The sequence below is a fragment of the Typopeltis vanoorti genome, chromosome 2 (genome assembly GCF_054136105.1).
Source record: "Typopeltis vanoorti isolate ZY-2024b chromosome 2, IOZ_Tvanoo_1.0, whole genome shotgun sequence".
NCBI lineage: Eukaryota > Metazoa > Arthropoda > Arachnida > Uropygi > Thelyphonidae > Typopeltis > Typopeltis vanoorti.
The window spans coordinates 138,565,093-138,583,464 of record NC_143550.1 but is presented as its reverse complement, the minus strand read 5'-3'; the positions used below and the strand labels follow the sequence as shown (position 1 = coordinate 138,583,464).

The window sequence follows — 18,372 nt, the reverse complement described above, 5'->3', positions numbered from 1 at the left end:
TCTTGTTCTCTATTGCATTCCCAGATGGACGAAATTAAGTGGTTTGAAGAAAATTTCTCCCGATAGACCCAAGTGGGCCATTAATGGTATCACCTAATGACGTCATGTCAATAGGAGAGACACTCCCTTCGATTATAAAGCGGCCATACACAAAAGCGTGTTATTTTCGGTGATCATTATTGTTAGGAGACGAATAGAGACATTAATGGCATTTAATATTAATCTACTCGATGAAAACTACAAAATGAGATTTTTGCGTGATATTTTCGTCTTCTTCGCTGTTTCGGTCTTGTCGTAAAAGAAAGAAGAAATGAACATAGTAGGTTGTTCAACTCGAATGTCTCTTACTTCCTTCTGACTGATGATGAAAAACAAGAATTCCATTCCCTCATTCTCCTACCCCCCCCTCCTTTATACAGCCTTTCCCCATCCATTGCAGTTATTAAAGAAAATAACGATCGAAGCTAAAATGTAGTGCAATAAGAGCTTCCAGTGCCACACATGAAGTGAACTGCTATTGCTTATGTGGGTATTTGTAAATGCGATGTGCGCATGCGCGGATTTTTTTTTCTTTTTTTTTCTTCTTTTTTTTTTTAAGGATACGCGACTAAGCTAACTTGCATTGGCATATCTTTATACTACGAAAATGGAAGAAAACAACAAGAAAGGGGAAAAAAGATTGAAATAAAAAGAAAGAAAGAAGATAGAAGAGAAAACGAATTTGTACAAAAGCAATTCAAAACCAAAGGAAAGAACGTTAGTACATTATTTGAAATAATGATAGCATTACACATCCTACGACCATTCTAACTGTAATCCCTAAATCGCATACCATTCTTTTTTTTCCCTTTCTTTCTTTCTTTTATATCTCGAGTCGTCTCATTACGATGTCCACACATTCCACTTGCACTAATGTGCCGAGAAGAACTGCTGTATGATACTTTCAGAGCTGTATCAAGTATTTGCGCAATGGTGTAGAAGCTCTCCATCTTCTTGGTGGTATTTCGGCTCAAATAGAAATAATGGAGTTGATCTTACCTCAATTTCTTGACATAAGTAATGATTACATAAAATGCACTTAAACTAAATCCCCCTTTAGCAAATGGTATCATAAGATCCGAAGGCGATTTTAAGGAATGTATACTACGTAAAAAAAAGTTAGGGTCCATTAAGAAATATCAGTTTATGAACAAATAGTAGCTTTGCAACCTTGTAGAAGATTTCTGAAGATTGTAACAACCATGCACAGCATTTTCACGGTTTTTTTTCAATGAACATTCCATTTTTAAGTACTGTGAACTGGATCTAATATTTCCTCCTCAGATTCTGCCGACTACAACCTCAGAATTAATTAGACTAGTTTAACAGGTCAAGCATAACACTGACATAACCATTTCCATGTGTTATACGTATGCGTATTATTCGTTACGGATTTAATTAAATGTGTACCCATTTCCATGTGTTGTGTCCGCCCAACCAAGATTTCCCAGTACCGCCAAAGCTTAGTCATTATAACACTTGCAATGTTTATCGATTGGCTTGATTGAGTCACGGAATTAATGAATCAACTAGAATTAAACATACAATACACACACACACACACAATTTTCAAATTGCTAATTAAGTGGCATAATATAAAATATTAAAACAGTTCGCAATATTTTCAAATAAACCATTAAATATTGCTAATTAAATAGTATAATAGAAAATAAAATATTCAACGACATTAAATAAAATAATATATAAAATATTTAAATATATAATTTAAACATATAAACACTCATTAATTAGATTAAATTAAAATATTAGAATTAAACGTGTATAAAACATTAAATGCAATATAAAATATACAAATAATAATTCCAATTAGTGATTCTGTAATACAGGGTGATGGAAAATCTTTTCATACTTTCCTTATCCTTATAAGGACTAGCTTAAAGGGGTGAAGCAAGAATGCTTTTCATCTCCCCGTTATCTGTAGAGGGCAGTGTAGGGTTAAGGTGCTTAATGAGCTATTAAAGCTCTGATCATGGCAGGAGGGTAACAGCAATAGCCGAGCCTCAGTTAGAACTTCATTGGCTATGCTACCCATTACCCTCCAAGGGTACTAATCAACCTCAGTGTCAATCTGAATCTCTTCCCGATCTTTTAGTCCTTATAAGGACTGGCTTAAAGGGGCGAAGCAAGAATGCTTTTCATCTTCCCCGTTATCTGTAGAGGACAGTGTATGGATAAGGTGTTATTGAGCTATTAAAGCTCTAGATCATGGCAGGAGGGTAACAGCAATAGCCAAGCCTCAGTTAGAACTTCATTAGCTACAGCATTGCCATCCATTACCCTCCAAGGGTATTGGATTGAATGAATCAATCGACCGTGAAATACGGTCGATTGATTCATCTTTTATTGTCAATTTACCATTAAATAGAGAAATATAAAATATTAGAAAAGGTTTATTTTATAATTCTAATTTATTTAATAATTTTTCCAGAAAAATTTAATAACACTAATTTTATTTAATTAATTATTTAAGATTCTATCATTAAGTTGAAAATATTTTAATATAATAACTTCAACAATGAAATAAATATTTATTCTTAAATTGTTTTATTCTTTATATAAAATTATTTTGGCGATTTTTTTAAGCAAGACTGAACAAATATTTTGTGCTAGTAGGGATTAAATTATTGGACAGGATTCTTTTTATTTGGAGAAATGTGATGAAATCTCTTGATTTTTCAGCTTTTAGCGAAAGATTTGAAAGCACTGAGGGTAAAATATTTGGTATGATACCAGGGACAACCAACAATGAATCCTGATTCTATTTCGAAGATTTTTCCCCCCTTTTCTCTTAGAAATCGAATTTGGATTCATTGTTAGTTGTCCTATGGACAACTAACAACTCGATATAGATAGAAAGAGAAGTTGGGGATTTTGTTTTGAGCTATGTTGAGTGCTTAGCGAAGTATGTTTAATTTTTATAACAATTTCTTTAGCACACTTGTAAGAGAGAGTTAAGGCTTAGATAAAGAACAAGAATTAAATGCGGAGTGAGGGTTGGAGGTACTCATGAAAGAGTCAAAGTAATAGATAAATACTTATTTTTTGCTATAGACAACACCACTTTTGTGTTGGAACACACAAAACTTTCGAAATGTGCATATTTCATATGCTGGTGATGATAATGTTGTGAGGGTATTGGCAAGGACAAGAGCCAGTATGTTGGGATTACTATTACTACTGGAATCGTAGGATTATCGGGAATTGTTCGGGTATTTTCATTAGTGACAGCACATGCTTTGATATTTTCTCTTTCAAGAATGATTTCATCAGAGTAGTTAGAATGCAGAAGGTCTCAATTTGAGGGAAAGTCTCAAGGTTTGGGATGATTTGTTGAGTTGTGCAATGATACAAGCAGCAAAGAAAGCGCAAAAAATAAGATAATAAAATTTTGACCCAGGAAAAATAAAATAAAACAAAATAAAATGCTATGTTAGACAATTTTCGATGTACGTCAGATCGCAGATCACTACAAACACTATCGGTCACACAGGAATGCAAAAAATAGTTCGAAATGTGAGAGGAATTCTTAGTACAGAAGTTGCTCATTGGATTTAAGGAAGAATGAGCTGTTGGGAGGATTAGGAGTGAAAATAGACTTCGCTGAAGGTGGAATTTTGGCTTTGAATACCATTGCAAAAATTTAACGTACACCTGGCTTCCCCTATGCTTTATTTTCTCAAACCTCAATATACCATTGCTTTACCTTTGATCGTCACTCTCTTGAGTAGATCTTTCACCGATATTGATAAAGAGACCAACATATTTGGCTCATTCCTCCATCAAAAACGGTAGCTATCTCATGTAGTTTAAACCTACATTCTAATTCTTGCTAACGTGCTCTATAGAATTCCAATCGGAACTCTGCACTCAACCAGTTTAATATTTGCATTTATATTTCCTCAAACCAAATCGCTACAGACTTTGCACTATGACATGTCGTATTATCATGACGACATTCAACCGGATCTTTTTCATGAAAATTGCCACGCTATAAAGCACATCAGCAAGAATTAGAAGGCAAGTTTAAATTACATGAGCATAGCAAATTGGGATGATACACTCCTAAATGGCATTCTACATGCCAGTCGCCACATCTAAATCTACTCAGCGGATTTTAAGAATAAATATGCGTATACTGTTGAAGATATAGTTCAGACTATATAAGCTGACCACTCGTTTGAATGATGTCAAATACATCCGACATCGCCCCTTCAAAGTGATCACGTTATAACAGATGATGAAAACTATCTAATTTATGCATGAAAATATTATTTTCAAATATATTTCATACTTTCATTATATATATATGTTAAACATATTTAAATGTTTTCAACGAATACCATAATAGCTTAACTAATTTCTCGGCGCGTTATTTTAATGTCTTTTTTATATTTTATTTATTTTATCTTTCATTTCATTTCGTTTTTTGCCAATAGTCCATTATGTAGCCTGTGTGTACGCAATCAATCATGTGCGTATCCTGGTTTCCACGGAGACAGAATGAAGTGTGTGTATTTGGCTTATCAGTTATGGAGTAGAGGGTACTATAAATCATTCAATGTATCCCCTAACGACTGTCAAATTCAATTTCATCTATGGATGAAAATTTGGGTTGACAATCACATATCAAACAGGAAACGTTTGGACTACTGTGTGACCTTCATCAATAATATATATATATATATATATATATATATATACTGTATATCATCAGGAGGATCTTACTCAAAAGAAAAAAAAAAACTCTTTCTATTCATTACTAATACAATAAATATGTTTTGTTTTATTTTGTTATTTTATTTTAATTTGATTTTTAGTTTATGATTTTATCTCTTCTAATTGCTTTTTTATTTTATTATTTTATTCTGTTTTTTATATATATATATATATATATATATATATATATATATATATATATATATATATATATATATATTCAGTATAATCAGTAATATATTTGAAGAATAATATTGTTATCATCTAATCCAACAGAATTAATTGCCAATCGTATATTAATTATACTAAATGTATTTTAATTATTTATTTATGATCTAATATTAATTGTTAATGAACATTGTATTTATCGTGATTAAAAAACTGATATCTCCTTATTTGTCTCCTCTTACATGTTACTGGGGGGGGGGGGGGAATATATATATGAATCGCCTTTTTTAATGTTTCTTCAGTGTACCAATAGGGAGCGCTCCACACTTCTCAATCTATGACGAAATTAATTATCTAACCCCAGCTTTAAAAGCGCGAATGCAAATTGCTGATAGCTAAGGGGCAGGTGATTCGACAGAAGGCAAAGCGAAAATTATGCTGATCAACTTCGCGGGGAATAACAAGCACGTGATAAGAATGAAGATAATTTAGAAACAGCTGTTCAGTGAGCATGGGATGTGCGAAGCAATCTCTCTGACTTTGATAAAGTTGGCACATCTCATTCTTCTCCATTTATTTTCAACCAGAATTCACTTTAGACATTGATTTGTAATATGGTGTCAATTCAATTCAGAGGATGAAGAATGGGAGAAGAGAGCAACTCTATACTTCATGCGTACGTCACTGTAGGGTGACCTGTTTTCGAGATTCGTTTATCTTCAAATGTGTCTGTTATCAGTTCAATTGGAACGACATAACAAATTGCTTTTTCTGATGTCATATATTAATGTTAATTGAATTTCTTATATAAAAATTGGGAAAGTAATATTTAAATATTAATTTTAATTAAAAAAAGAAAATATTAAAATATTTTTTTAATTTATGGAAAAAATCCAATACACCATAAAATAAATTAAAAAGTATAATAATAAATTTTCAGATTTACACAATGTCATGAATTTATCCTCATAAATGATTTTATGAGGATACCATAAATTCATTTAAATTCTGACGTGCCGATTGTTGTTAGAAACTTGATTTTGAAATTTAAAAGTTACGAATTTTAAAAACAGGGATTAAAAAAAAAAAAGTGTTTGTTCTATATTTTAGGAACTTGGTGCTATACTACTGCTGGTCTACGTGTGCTTTATGAGGTGTATAATGCTAGCGCCTGCGATAACGAAAACCGACTTGTGGACGTGTTGAAGATAGAAAGAAATAAAGCACCGAAACAAGAGCGTACTGCTGAGCCCGCAAAGAAAGACAACAGATTTTTTTTTTTTTTCCATCTACACATCCAGCCAGTGAATGGAGAAAAGCGGCTGTTTACTCTCACCGCCTATTGCCCTCAATAACACAAGCAGAGAAGGTCTCTGAGAGACAGCAGGCCATCAAAGGAACAGATATGGAGTCGGGTCACGGAAGAATGATCCCGTACGTGCGGATTGATACTTCCATTTTGTAGCTTTCTTAGAATAAAACATGCCAACAAGATGCTGTCTGTCATTGATATATTTTGTTCCATACGTTATTTCCTTTCTGGTCGCTTCTCTTTGGTACTTACAGCATTTACAGTTTCTATCAATTTTTTATAATGGGTCATTATCTAAAATACAACACTAGCACACAAATGTCTTCCGCTCTTACCATGAATACGCGCTATCCTAAAAAAGTATTGTATTTTATTTCTAAAATAATAATAATAATAAGTATATTCTGATATAAAAATTTACATGATTTTAATCGTCAAAATATCTTTATTGAAAAACTAAATAATTACACCATAAAAATATTGCATATCTTTTCTATAAAAGTTTCTTCAGCACCCGGAGGGTAATGGATGGCATTGCTGTAGCCGATGAAGTTCTAACTGAGGTTAGGCTATTGCTGTTACCCTCCTGCCATGATCAGAGCTTTAATTAATAGCTCAATAACACCTTACCCCTACACTGTCCTCTACAGATAACGGCGAAGATGAAAAGCATTCTTGCTTCGCCCCATTAAGCCAGTCCTTATAAGGACCATCTGTAGGGGGAAAGAAAAGTCCTTTTTAGGACTTCCAGGGTAACAAATGGCAATGCTGTATCCAATGAAGTTTTAACTGAGGCTCGGCTATTGCCGTTACCCAGCCATGACTAGAGCTTTTTAGTCAATAACACTCCATCCACACAGATTTTCTTCATTCAGATGACGGGATAAAGAGTCAAGGACTCAGTCCATCGCCCAGTTCTTTTAAGAACCATCTGTAGGGTGGTGATAGTCGACCGTGAGATGCGGCGATTAATACCCTGGGAGGGTAATGGATGGCAATGCTGTAGCCAATGAAGTTCTGAGGCTCGGCTATTGCTGTTACCCTCCTGCCATGATTAGAGCTTTAATAGCTCAATAATACCTTATCGCTACACTGTCCTCTACAGATAACGGGGAAGATGAAAAGCATTCTTGCTTCGCCCCTTTAAGCCAGTCCTTATAAGGACTATAAGGACCATCTGTAGCCAATGAAGTTCTAACTGAGGCTCGGCTATTGCTGTTACCCTCCTGCCATGATCAGAGCTTTAATAGCTCAATAACACCTTATCCCTACACTGTCCTCTACAGATAACGGGGAAGATGAAAAGCATTCTTGCTTCGCCCCTTTAAGCCAGTCCTTATAAGGACTATAAGGACCATCTGTAGCCAATGAAGTTCTAACTGAGGCTCGGCTATTGCTGTTACCCTCCTGCCATGATCAGAGCTTTAATAGCTCAATGACACCTTATCCCTACACTGTCCTCTACAGATAACGGGGAAGATGAAAAGCATTCTTGCTTCGCCCCTTTAAGCCAGTCCTTATAAGGATTATAAGTATCTGATGTTTTTGAGGACGACTATGCTGGCAATATCAAAATCTATGCTGTATATAATTCACCCAGCATTCCATTGTTGGTATCTGACTTGGACTCCATTCTCGGCTTCACAGACTCCATCATCATGGCTGGTGACTGTAACGCCAAACATACAGCCTGGCATAGCTCCACACTCAACGACAAAGGTCTCATTCTAAACCATTACTCAACGCAACATTCTATTGTTGTAACAGGACCCACAGAGCCCACCCATCACAGCTCAACTGGAAATTCAGATGTACTTGGCATAGTCGTCCTCAAAAACATCAGATACCAATATCAGCTGGAAACAATAAATGAACTTTCGTCCGATCACAACCCTATTCTGCTTCAGCTTGGTACACAAGAACAATTCTCTCCTCCCAACTCTTTCATATCTTGGGACAAACTCTCCAGAATCCTACCTAATCACATTGGTCCAGTCCCTACTATTCACACTAAAGAGGAGATAGTATTGGCTGCAAACAACCTTACCGTGAAATCAAAAATTCAATAAAGTCAATCACCCAAACTACAATCTTTCACCCAAGTGGTCGGATCCCCGAGGAAATCATGGATTTAATCAGACTGAAAAACAAAACCAGAAAGAGATATCATAACACAAGAGCCCCTCAAGATAAAACAAATTTGAATAAATTAAACAGACAAGTTCGTGAAGTCCTCCAAAAACATCGAAACCAAGAATGAGAATCTAAGCTAACGAAATTAAACCCAGAAGACAACTCCATTTGGAAGTTTCTGAGAACCTTCCCCACTAAAAGACAACTTTTACCCCCAATTCAGACCACGAATGGAATAGCTCATACTGACAAGGAAAAGGCAGAGGCTCTGGTCGACAGCTTAGAAACTCAATGCAACCCCTCATATGAAAATTTGAACATCAATCTCATCTACAAGATTCACCGCCGCGTTAGCCAGGTCATAACACAACAAAAAGATGACCTAGAACCTCTCATACCCACTTCTCCAACAGAAGTTATAAAATTATAACCCACCTGAACAACAACAAAGCTCCAGGTTCAGATGGAATTACAAACAAAATAATTAAACTACTTCCCAGAAAAGCCATTGTACATCTAGTCAACTTAATTAATGCCATCCTCAGACTCAAGTATTTCCCTTTAACATGGAAAATAGCAGATGTCACACCAATAAAAAAAATTAGAAAAAACACCCAACTCCCTGAAAGCTACAGACCTAGTCTTCTGTCTAACCTTGGAAAGATCGCAGAAAAAGTAGTCCTTACTAGGCTTCAATCACAAACGGACCAACTACGTATAATCCCAAATGAGCAATTTGGATTTCGAAAAAACCACTCCACCATTCAGCAGATCCACAGGCTGATCGAATATATCTCCGAAGGCTTCAACCGGAACCTTCATACAGCTGCAGTCTTTTTAGATGCTGCAAAGGCTTTTGATAAGGTGTAGCATAAGGATCTTCTCCACAAGCTCATCACATTCAATATGCCTACTAATCTAGTTAAAATAATTCACTCCTACCTCAGAGACAGATACATGCAAGTCAAAATAAATGAAACTGTATCAACCAGACGCAAGGTTCTGGCGGGAGTGCCACAGGGCTCACTCTTGGCCCCCCTTGCTGTTTTCTAGCTCTATTGCTGATATCCCTCAAAACCCAAGCTCAACAATCACTGCATTATATGCTGATGATACTGCATTATTAGCAAAATCTATTAGCCCCAAACTAGCTGCCAAAACAGTATTCACACATTTCAGAAATGGCTGATGGACTGGAGAATCCAATCCACAGAAGAGTTCAGCCATACTGTTCACTAGAAAAAAAGCCTCAAATCAAGGAGGATATACATTTACTAGGTTTTAAAATCCCATGGCAAAATACAGTCAAATATCTCGGAGTAATTCTCGATAAAAAAAACTACAATTCACCAATCATATAGAACACGTAAGTTCAAAGACATCCAAAGTAATAGCGCAGCTCTACCCCATGATCAACAGAAAAAGTAAATTCGATACTCAGAACAAACTGCTCATATACAAGATGGTAATACGCCCAGTCATCACTTACGCATCTCCTGCATGGAGTCATACTTCCAACACAAATATTCAAAAGCTGCAGAGAATACAGAACAAATGTCTGAGAATGAGTTTGGATGCTCCGTGGTTCATCAGAAACACCCAAATTCACAGAGACGTCAACATTCCCTACATCACATCTCTCCTTTACGACCTAGCTGAAAAGTTCTTCATCAAGACAATTAATCATCCGAACCCACTGATCAAGTAAGCTTCAGACTATAATGAAGCAGATTTCTGCAAATACAAGAGATCCAAATCAATTGCTCAGCTGAATACAGTTAATCTCACTGCCCTTTCAGGGCGAGCTTAAAGCTCAATAATTCTCCACCCAAAGAACTTACCTTTTCAGATGGAGGGGAATATGAAAAGCATTTATGCTTCACTCATCAAAACATTATCGTTCTGCGTTCTGCGACCATTGGACCGGTATGATATATATGATATATATATATATATATATCATATATGTGGTGTGAAGTTAATCGACCGTGAAGTGCGGTGATTAATACCCTTGGAGGGTAATGGATGGCAATGCTGTAGCCAATGAAGTTCTAACTGAGGCTAGGCTATTGCTGTTACCCTCCTGCCATGATCAGAGCTTTATTTATACAGCTCAATAACACCTTATCCTTACACTGTCCTCTACAGATAACGGGGAAGATGAAAAGCATTCTTCCTTCGTCCCTCTAAGCCAGTCCTCATTATAAGGACTATAGCAGTTTAGGTGGGAAGGCAAATTGCTATGCATTGGGATTTTTTTAACATAACATTTTTCAGTCAATTAAGAATCGTGATTGTCACTGTTTTCAAGAAGTTACAGTTGTTTTTTTTTATTTTTAAATAAGACCCTTTAAGAAAGTTTGGAGCCTTCTAATTTAATTATTTACGGTTTTATGAAATAAGTCATGACCAACATTTTTGGATTAAAAAAAATGTAATTATTGCTTTTATTCTTAACACATTTGAAGGGATAAAATTTAACAGTTCAGGAGGCTATCTAGGATTTAATGAGAATTCTAGGTTATTTCTCAGAACGAATTTTTGTATAAAAAAACACATACAGTACTGTGGAAATTTTTTTTTCATTTGCACCTTTGGAAAATTACATTAATAAAAAAAAAACGAACTTCTTTAAAACTAAATATAGTAAACTAGTGTGTTAATAATTTGTTACACTATAAATTGTTATACTAGTTAGTTCTTAAATATTACTTATATTTTATGCAAAAATACCATCTACCTTTTTTTATAATGTTTGCTATTGCAATAAATAATAATGTTTGAATGGAAAACGGTACCGAGGATCCAGGGTAACGGATGGCAATGCTGTAACTAATAAAGTTTTAACTGAGGCTCGGCTTTTGTGTTACCCTCCTGCCATGATCAGAGCTTATAGCTCAATAATACCCTATCCATAAAATTTTCTTTTTACAGATAACGGAATGTGAAAATCATTCTTGCTTCACCCATCTAGCATATGATATGATAGGTAGTGAAAATGGTTAGCATGTCAATGTAGGATCCTCCGCGATGAGTCGTCTGACTCCATGGAGACAGCGATATAATAATAATAATAATAATAATAATAATAATAATAATAATAATAATTCTACGAAGATATGTATAATGTAATTAATAGTATGTGTATGTAATTCTATGAGGAGGAATACATTATATGAAGTACTTAGATTTGGTTGATTTTTGCGGAAGCAAAAAATATTTTCCAGAAGGAAAATCTTGTCGGATTCGGTTAACATGCGCCTTTATAAATGTTCCTCATATAATGACGAGATCATTCTCGTACTCTCTTTTCCAACCAAATGCGCATAACATCATCCTGCCGACTATTCCACGGCCATAATGGGAACTTTCATGCAAAAACCGTAAAGTGTATCCCATGGTATGTGGGAAGTAGATTTAAACATGTGTCGATATCGTACACCAGTCGCAACAAGACGTAAGCATTGGTCCAGTTCGTTTTCAATAATTTCGTCCAAAGTAGTCAATTTTAGTATTTTGTTAAGGATTTTTCTCATTAAGGAGAATAAGAGAGAGAGAAAGAGAGAGAGAGAGAGAGAGAGAGAGAGTAATATGAAGATTATATATGCTTGGAAAAGAAAATGAAAGTAGAACGTGACGATATTCAAAGAGGGAAGAACGCAAGAAAGACGAAAGAGTTAACACATATAGAGAGATGATAGAGTGAACTGCGTATGAGAAAATCATACACAGTTCACTCTATCGACAGAATAAACTCGAAAAGGTTAACCTATTATTCTAGCTAGTAACTAGAAGTTAAACACTGATTACCGACAAAAAAAAAAAAAAAAATGGAAGATTGGAAGAAGAAGCGGAAAGGCCCTGTCATCCTTAAGGTAATACATTACACTTTAATGATCAGGGGTGCGAAGTCATGAGAGTTTCCCATGCGTCCCCCCCCCCCCTATTAATCTACCTACGATCCTGGTACTAGAAATAACTTTTTTTTTCACATTCCATTCCCCTACTACCTCTTAATCCACCTACCATCTCCTTATCAGGACTAGAACTCTATCAGTTGTGGCACTGTTGTCATGGTTACCGTATTAGAATATAACGATTTGGGAAGTTCAAAGCCATTAGAGTCATTTTCTCCTCCCCCTGTAACAGGAAAACAGCCATCTTTTTATTGGCAATCCATAGTTCTGGCTTAACACTACTTTGAAAATTCACTCTTTCAGATATCACGATAGAGGTTCTTGTATATGACTACATCTCCACTATGATGTGTGGATATAAGAGAACTACCCAATATATAATTTTTTTCTTACAGACTGTCTATTTTTATTTAAAATTGGTAGATTTCACATGGCGAGCGCGCACACATACACACCTATACTTTCCGATTTCCTACAAATTTGCCACATACAGATGAAGCCATTTAAAATCCACTTCTCCACTATCTCGCTTTGTTAAATGTATTAAACATGCAAACTAACCCCAACATGTGTACACACGAGACATATATTGCGAGTGCGTCTAATTCTTCCATGTTACTCTTGACACAAATCAACATCACTCATATCTCCATAGCAACCATCCACAGTTGTGTGTGTGTGTTACGTAAATTCTCTTCGTATATTGTACAAATCTTATTTGTTGGTTCGCAGTTTTGTTCTAGAGGACAGAAGAAGATGCGTGGGCATTAATGATGTTGTTGAGTTAGGAAATAATAAGAGAAAGAAGATGAGAGAGAGAGAGAGAGAGAGGATATAAATAGAATAAGCTGCTTGCCTAAAATCTATAGGAGTGAGGCCCTACTAAACAGATGCCTTAATCCATACACATCTTAACAAATGAAAGAAATCATATTAAGGCCAAATCTTTTATGACTGTAACAGGGGGAAAAAAAAATGGACTAAAATAATCTTCTGTTTGTAATTAAGTTTACGTAATAATGTGTTCCTTACAACGAAATATCAATCAATATAGTTGATATGATTGGAATTAATCGTTAACTTTTTACTTGTTTGTGGAAACTTAAAATAATAATTATAGAAATCATAAAAACAACTAAAATAAAAAAATCTATCTTAACCACTTAAAATACACTTTCACAAAGAATGATATGAGATAAATGCAAATAAACGATTTGTATAAATTATACATAATGATGGATTCAAAAATGCATCGCTATTTTTCAGTTAAAAAACATATAAAAAAACTATTTTATGTTTTTTTTTAAATATTCATAAGCATCAAAAATCCAGTTTATAATCGTCGAGTAAGATGTATATCAAATAAAAAAAACTTTAACGAATGAATATAAAATATAAAATGATCATATAAACTAATCAGCAGCGAATGTAAACAGTTCAACAATGATCGCATTCTTGGTAATGTCAGCCAAACGCAAACAAACTAAATTAGTTGATCATCATTCGATTGATGACCGTAAATACACATTATTCCTAGAAGATTGCGTGTTGCTATGAAATATACACTGCCTTGAAAAAAAGTACAGGATATCCTTCGCAAATCAATCCTTCGTGAGCAAACGCTATTGAGTTAAGAGTATAAATCGAAAATTAGTTACTTCTCAATCATAATACCATTTTGAAGAAACGCGTTTTGAATTAAAGGTGTCTAAGTGGATGTCACATTTCTGGAACACGTCATTTGATTAAGTGGATCGGGAAAGGGGTCACAGAGGTCATCAACAAGGATATAGTTAATTAATTCATTTTTATTTATAAGGAAAAATGTTGTAAATTTAGTCTGGGCGCATCCCCAAGTTACATATTGTCCCTTAAAAGAAATAAATAAATAAAAAAAAAAAAAGGGAGGATCTTTATCAGCATCAACGCACGCACAAACATCATTCTTAGCGCCTATTATTACCCTGTGACGGGCTGCCATTGATATGTGTTACGAGCAACGCAATAAACGCCACCAGAAAGGTTTGCTCCTCACACACGCACACACAGCGGTGCATCTGTGTCCGCACGCCGTATTTACTACATAAAGAGATCACTAGTCGGTAATCAAATAATCATAAAAAAAAAAACAGACTTAACATTGGTTCTTACCTTTCTGTGACCAAAATTGGATAGCTTCTTAAGACCGGCGAAGGGTAACCATGTAGAAAACGCGGCCAGGTTTTTGACATCACAGCTAGCCGTAAAGATGGCTTCCTATCGGCGTGGATCTCAAAGTTGTGCCGTCAAAAGCGCCGTCGTTGTACACCGGGCTTCTACTCCCTCTCGCTCAGTGTGTTGTAGCGTGAGTTGGTGTGTGCGTGTGTGTGTGTGTGTGTGTGCGCGCGCGCGCGCGTTCAAAGGCGTCCGTCCTTTCCCCCCGTCTTCCCGTCTTTCCCTTAGCCTAAAAATCGATGGCCACAGGTTCAGCCCTCTATACAAAGTAATACACTAGGTGCACGTGCCGATCATGCACCCTTCTCTACGCGCCGGCTGAGTGCTGACTGAAGCCGCCGTACTAGCGCTACTGTCGATAACCGTTGTTGCCTACCCACCCACCCACCCATTCCCCCCCACCTCCAGTTCTCCTTTGCTTCGCAGGACTAATATATGATAGTCGCTACGTGAGGGGAGGTTTGGGCAAACGTAGGGAACGGGAGAGAGGGGGAAGGGAGAAAGATGGGGGATAAATTGGGGGGTTGGGATTGAGTCTGCTGCATAGTTCACTTCTAAATCGTTGGCACTAGGTACGTTACCATAGCGACGTTGGGTCCGTCCTTCATGTGTCCTGTAGTGATTTGATTCTGACACATTGCGCCAGGAATATATCTGTAGTACAAACAAAACCGTTGCCTTGAACCTCCACACGAAGAAATAGAAAAAGTAATAGAGGAGAACGGAAAAGACAGAGCTTCCGAGTTTCGTAGCGCGAGCGTGGAAATATCTCCACCTGCTTATTCTTCGGAATAACTCGGGAAAGAAATATTGGTTCCGAAGACAATATGAAGGGCAACTCAGAGCACAAAAACCCATTAGTTTAGTCTGCAAATAATAGATGAAGACGAGGGAAAGCGATTTCTTTTTTCTTTCTTTCGTTCTCTTTTTTTTTTTTTTTTTTTTTTTTGAAAGAGCACATAAAATTCCCCATTGACTATTATATGTTTATAGAAAAAAAAATAGCTTGCTACCTACGTAAGTAAGGTATTTTTATATATACAAGAGCCATGTTTCCAGGTCATTATATATATATATATATATAAAGCAATAGTCGAGTAAGTTTTAACACCATTTTAACACTTTATTTGAATTGTTCTTTCCCACCGCTTTATTTATATTCTATTTTAAAAAAGAAGAAGAAAAATAAGATGAAAACAACGAATAAATGTTAAACAGACGTAGAATAAACACAAAACTAATTTTTCTCTTCTTTCATTGGCTGCTTATGAAATCAACAATAATTCGGTTAACACGCGACTCAGTCATCAAAGCGCATGCTTTTTTCTAAAAATCTAAAAAATATCTAAACGAAACTGCAAATGCTATTCATTGATTCTATATTGTATTTAGTTATTATCTGCATGCATAATTAATGAACCTCGAAGCTTTTGCAAATCATTAAAGATTATGTTTGACTTTGCATGCCGTGGTTTCGTTCTACAAATGTTGTAATTCTATGTTTTAATCTAATCAGTTGTAATGCAGTACAAGGTGATGTAGAAAAGAGGTATGGGAATAACATATCATCGAGTTCTAGGAGAAAAAAAGCATTCCTTTTTATCGATCAGTTTTCAAAGTTACTCTTTATGAAAGAGGAAGGAACTGAAATAAATATCATATATAAAAAAAATTAAATAAAATACTTAAACAAAGTAATAAAAATATGAATTATTTTTAAACACCTTTTATTTCTTATGATAATGAACTAATATTAATTAATGTTCTTTAATGAGTTTTAAATATATTTTAAATATAAATATTTTCTAAATTTTCAAGATTCATTTGGGTTTATCTGAAATAAGTTTATAAATAAACATTTATAAAATATATAAAATATTTATTATTATTATTTAATTGTGATATTTTCGAATACATAAGAAAAATGCAATAGTTAAAATGAAGATGATGGTTACGGTGAACGTTATTAGAATTACAAACAAAAAAAGAAAAAAGGGAAGTAACGCTGTATTTTATTGCCTTCATTAATTTCAATTAAGAATTAAATATATAAGCTTTCTTTGTGTGTATATTAAATTCCGTATAGAGTACATAAGTTATGGAAAGACTTTTAATGGGATTATATTGATCAAGTGCATATAATAAACAACTGTGTTATACCAACTAGTTTCACCAACGAAGGCTGTTGGCATCTTCAGGGTACATAACTGATGTAAGGCACTAAAAAGTAAAAAACTGTTACAAACTATAATCAACCAATTCCAATTGGTTAATATAATTGGAATCGGTTGATTATAGTTTGTATTTTAGTGAAGATGGCAGGTTAAAGCTGGAAATATCCAACAGAATAAGAAAGCTGGTATGGTGGATAGCCAGCTCAATAAATTTATGTGGAATAAGAGAGAAATTAGCCAAACTAGCAGTATACAAGACAGTGTTCAAACCATTTTTGAAGTTGTGGATCTAAGAATTGGGTTAGAAATAAAGCACTTGACCAAAGACTGGAGACCGCCTGTGTGAGAGTCTTGAGAAAGATGAGGAACACGAACAGATGGCATCAATGGCAATATCATATTAAAAACGAGTATATCAGGAAAGAACTTGATATTTTCAGCATCCAGGAATGCGTTAGCAGAACTAATCTCAGGTGGTATGGTCACTTAAACAGAATGAGAGAGGAAAGTTAGCAAAACAGGATCCGAAATACAAGATCTGATAATGTTGGAACCCTCGGAGACTAATTTGGATAAAAATTATTGACAGGAAATTAGTAATAATATAAATTTGATTATGTAATACAGGTATTGACAATACCTGTATTGATATTGATAACTTTTCCCGAATTTAAAGTAAATTAATAAATTCAATGAACTATTTGAAGTGACTAGAAAATTTGAAGATAAGTTCGAGATAGACATGGTTATAGTGATGTTTGGAATTCAGGAAAAATTAAACACTATTTCTGTATGTGTGGATGGATGTTGACTTCATTGGGGGATGCAGTATTGACAAGCAATTAGCACAAGCACGAATCTTATAACTGGATGCTTGAGAAATCACCTCGAAAACTTTCTTGGGGGACATGCTTCCTCTGTTTCTTCTTAATGCCAGTAACTCAACAACCTACTATTTCTATACTGAATTTAGATTGTAAGAACAAGCTTGTTGTGACCTAATTTTTCGGGAGTCTTCAAGAGCAAGAGTGGCAAAACACTGGCGACTGAAGATGTCTAGTGACGTCACCTGACGTCATGAAATGCTTTTCGATTTTTTTTTTAAATTGAAATAAATTGGAAAAGGGCCAATTGAATTTGTCATTGAAAAACTATTCTGTTTTTTTGATTCTGTAGGTTTCCGTGTAATATATTTATTTTAAAATCCAACCTAGTTATGTTTACGTAATAAAGCGTGTTTATTTACAAAAAATAATTTATTATTATTATTATTATTATTATTATTATTATTATTATTATTATTATTATTATTATCCGACCAGCACATGGCGACACACAGAATCCTGAACATTAAAAACCTGAAACACTACATGACATTAACAAGGAATTACTTCAACATCACCTATGGAAACAACAGAGACACACATCGTATAACACGACCTACAACAACCCTCTATATCCCTACACCCTTCAACAGCTCATAAGGTTCTTCAGTGAAATCACATCAGATACCCACGCAACTCAACAACCTACCAAGAAATTTAAAACACATAGATAATTACAGAACATTAAAAAACGAACTCTGGAAAACATACCAACAAAGTTAAGATACCATTAACACTAATATACACATCACAAATCACCAGCATCCAATGCCTACATCCCATGCAATAAACAG

General features: G+C 34.9%; 1 protein-coding gene across 1 annotated transcript in view; it reads right to left on the bottom strand.

Annotated features, from left to right (window-relative positions):
• Positions 1 to 14,771, bottom strand: part of LOC150109463 (frizzled-5-like) — a 95,358-nt gene extending 80,587 nt beyond the window's left edge. Inside the window, exon 1 of the mRNA XM_090408427.1 lies at positions 14,458 to 14,771. The gene's annotated coding sequence lies outside the window, so the exon portion shown is untranslated. The remainder of the gene's footprint in view (positions 1 to 14,457) is intronic.
• Positions 14,772 to 18,372: the final 3,601 nt, after the last annotated feature.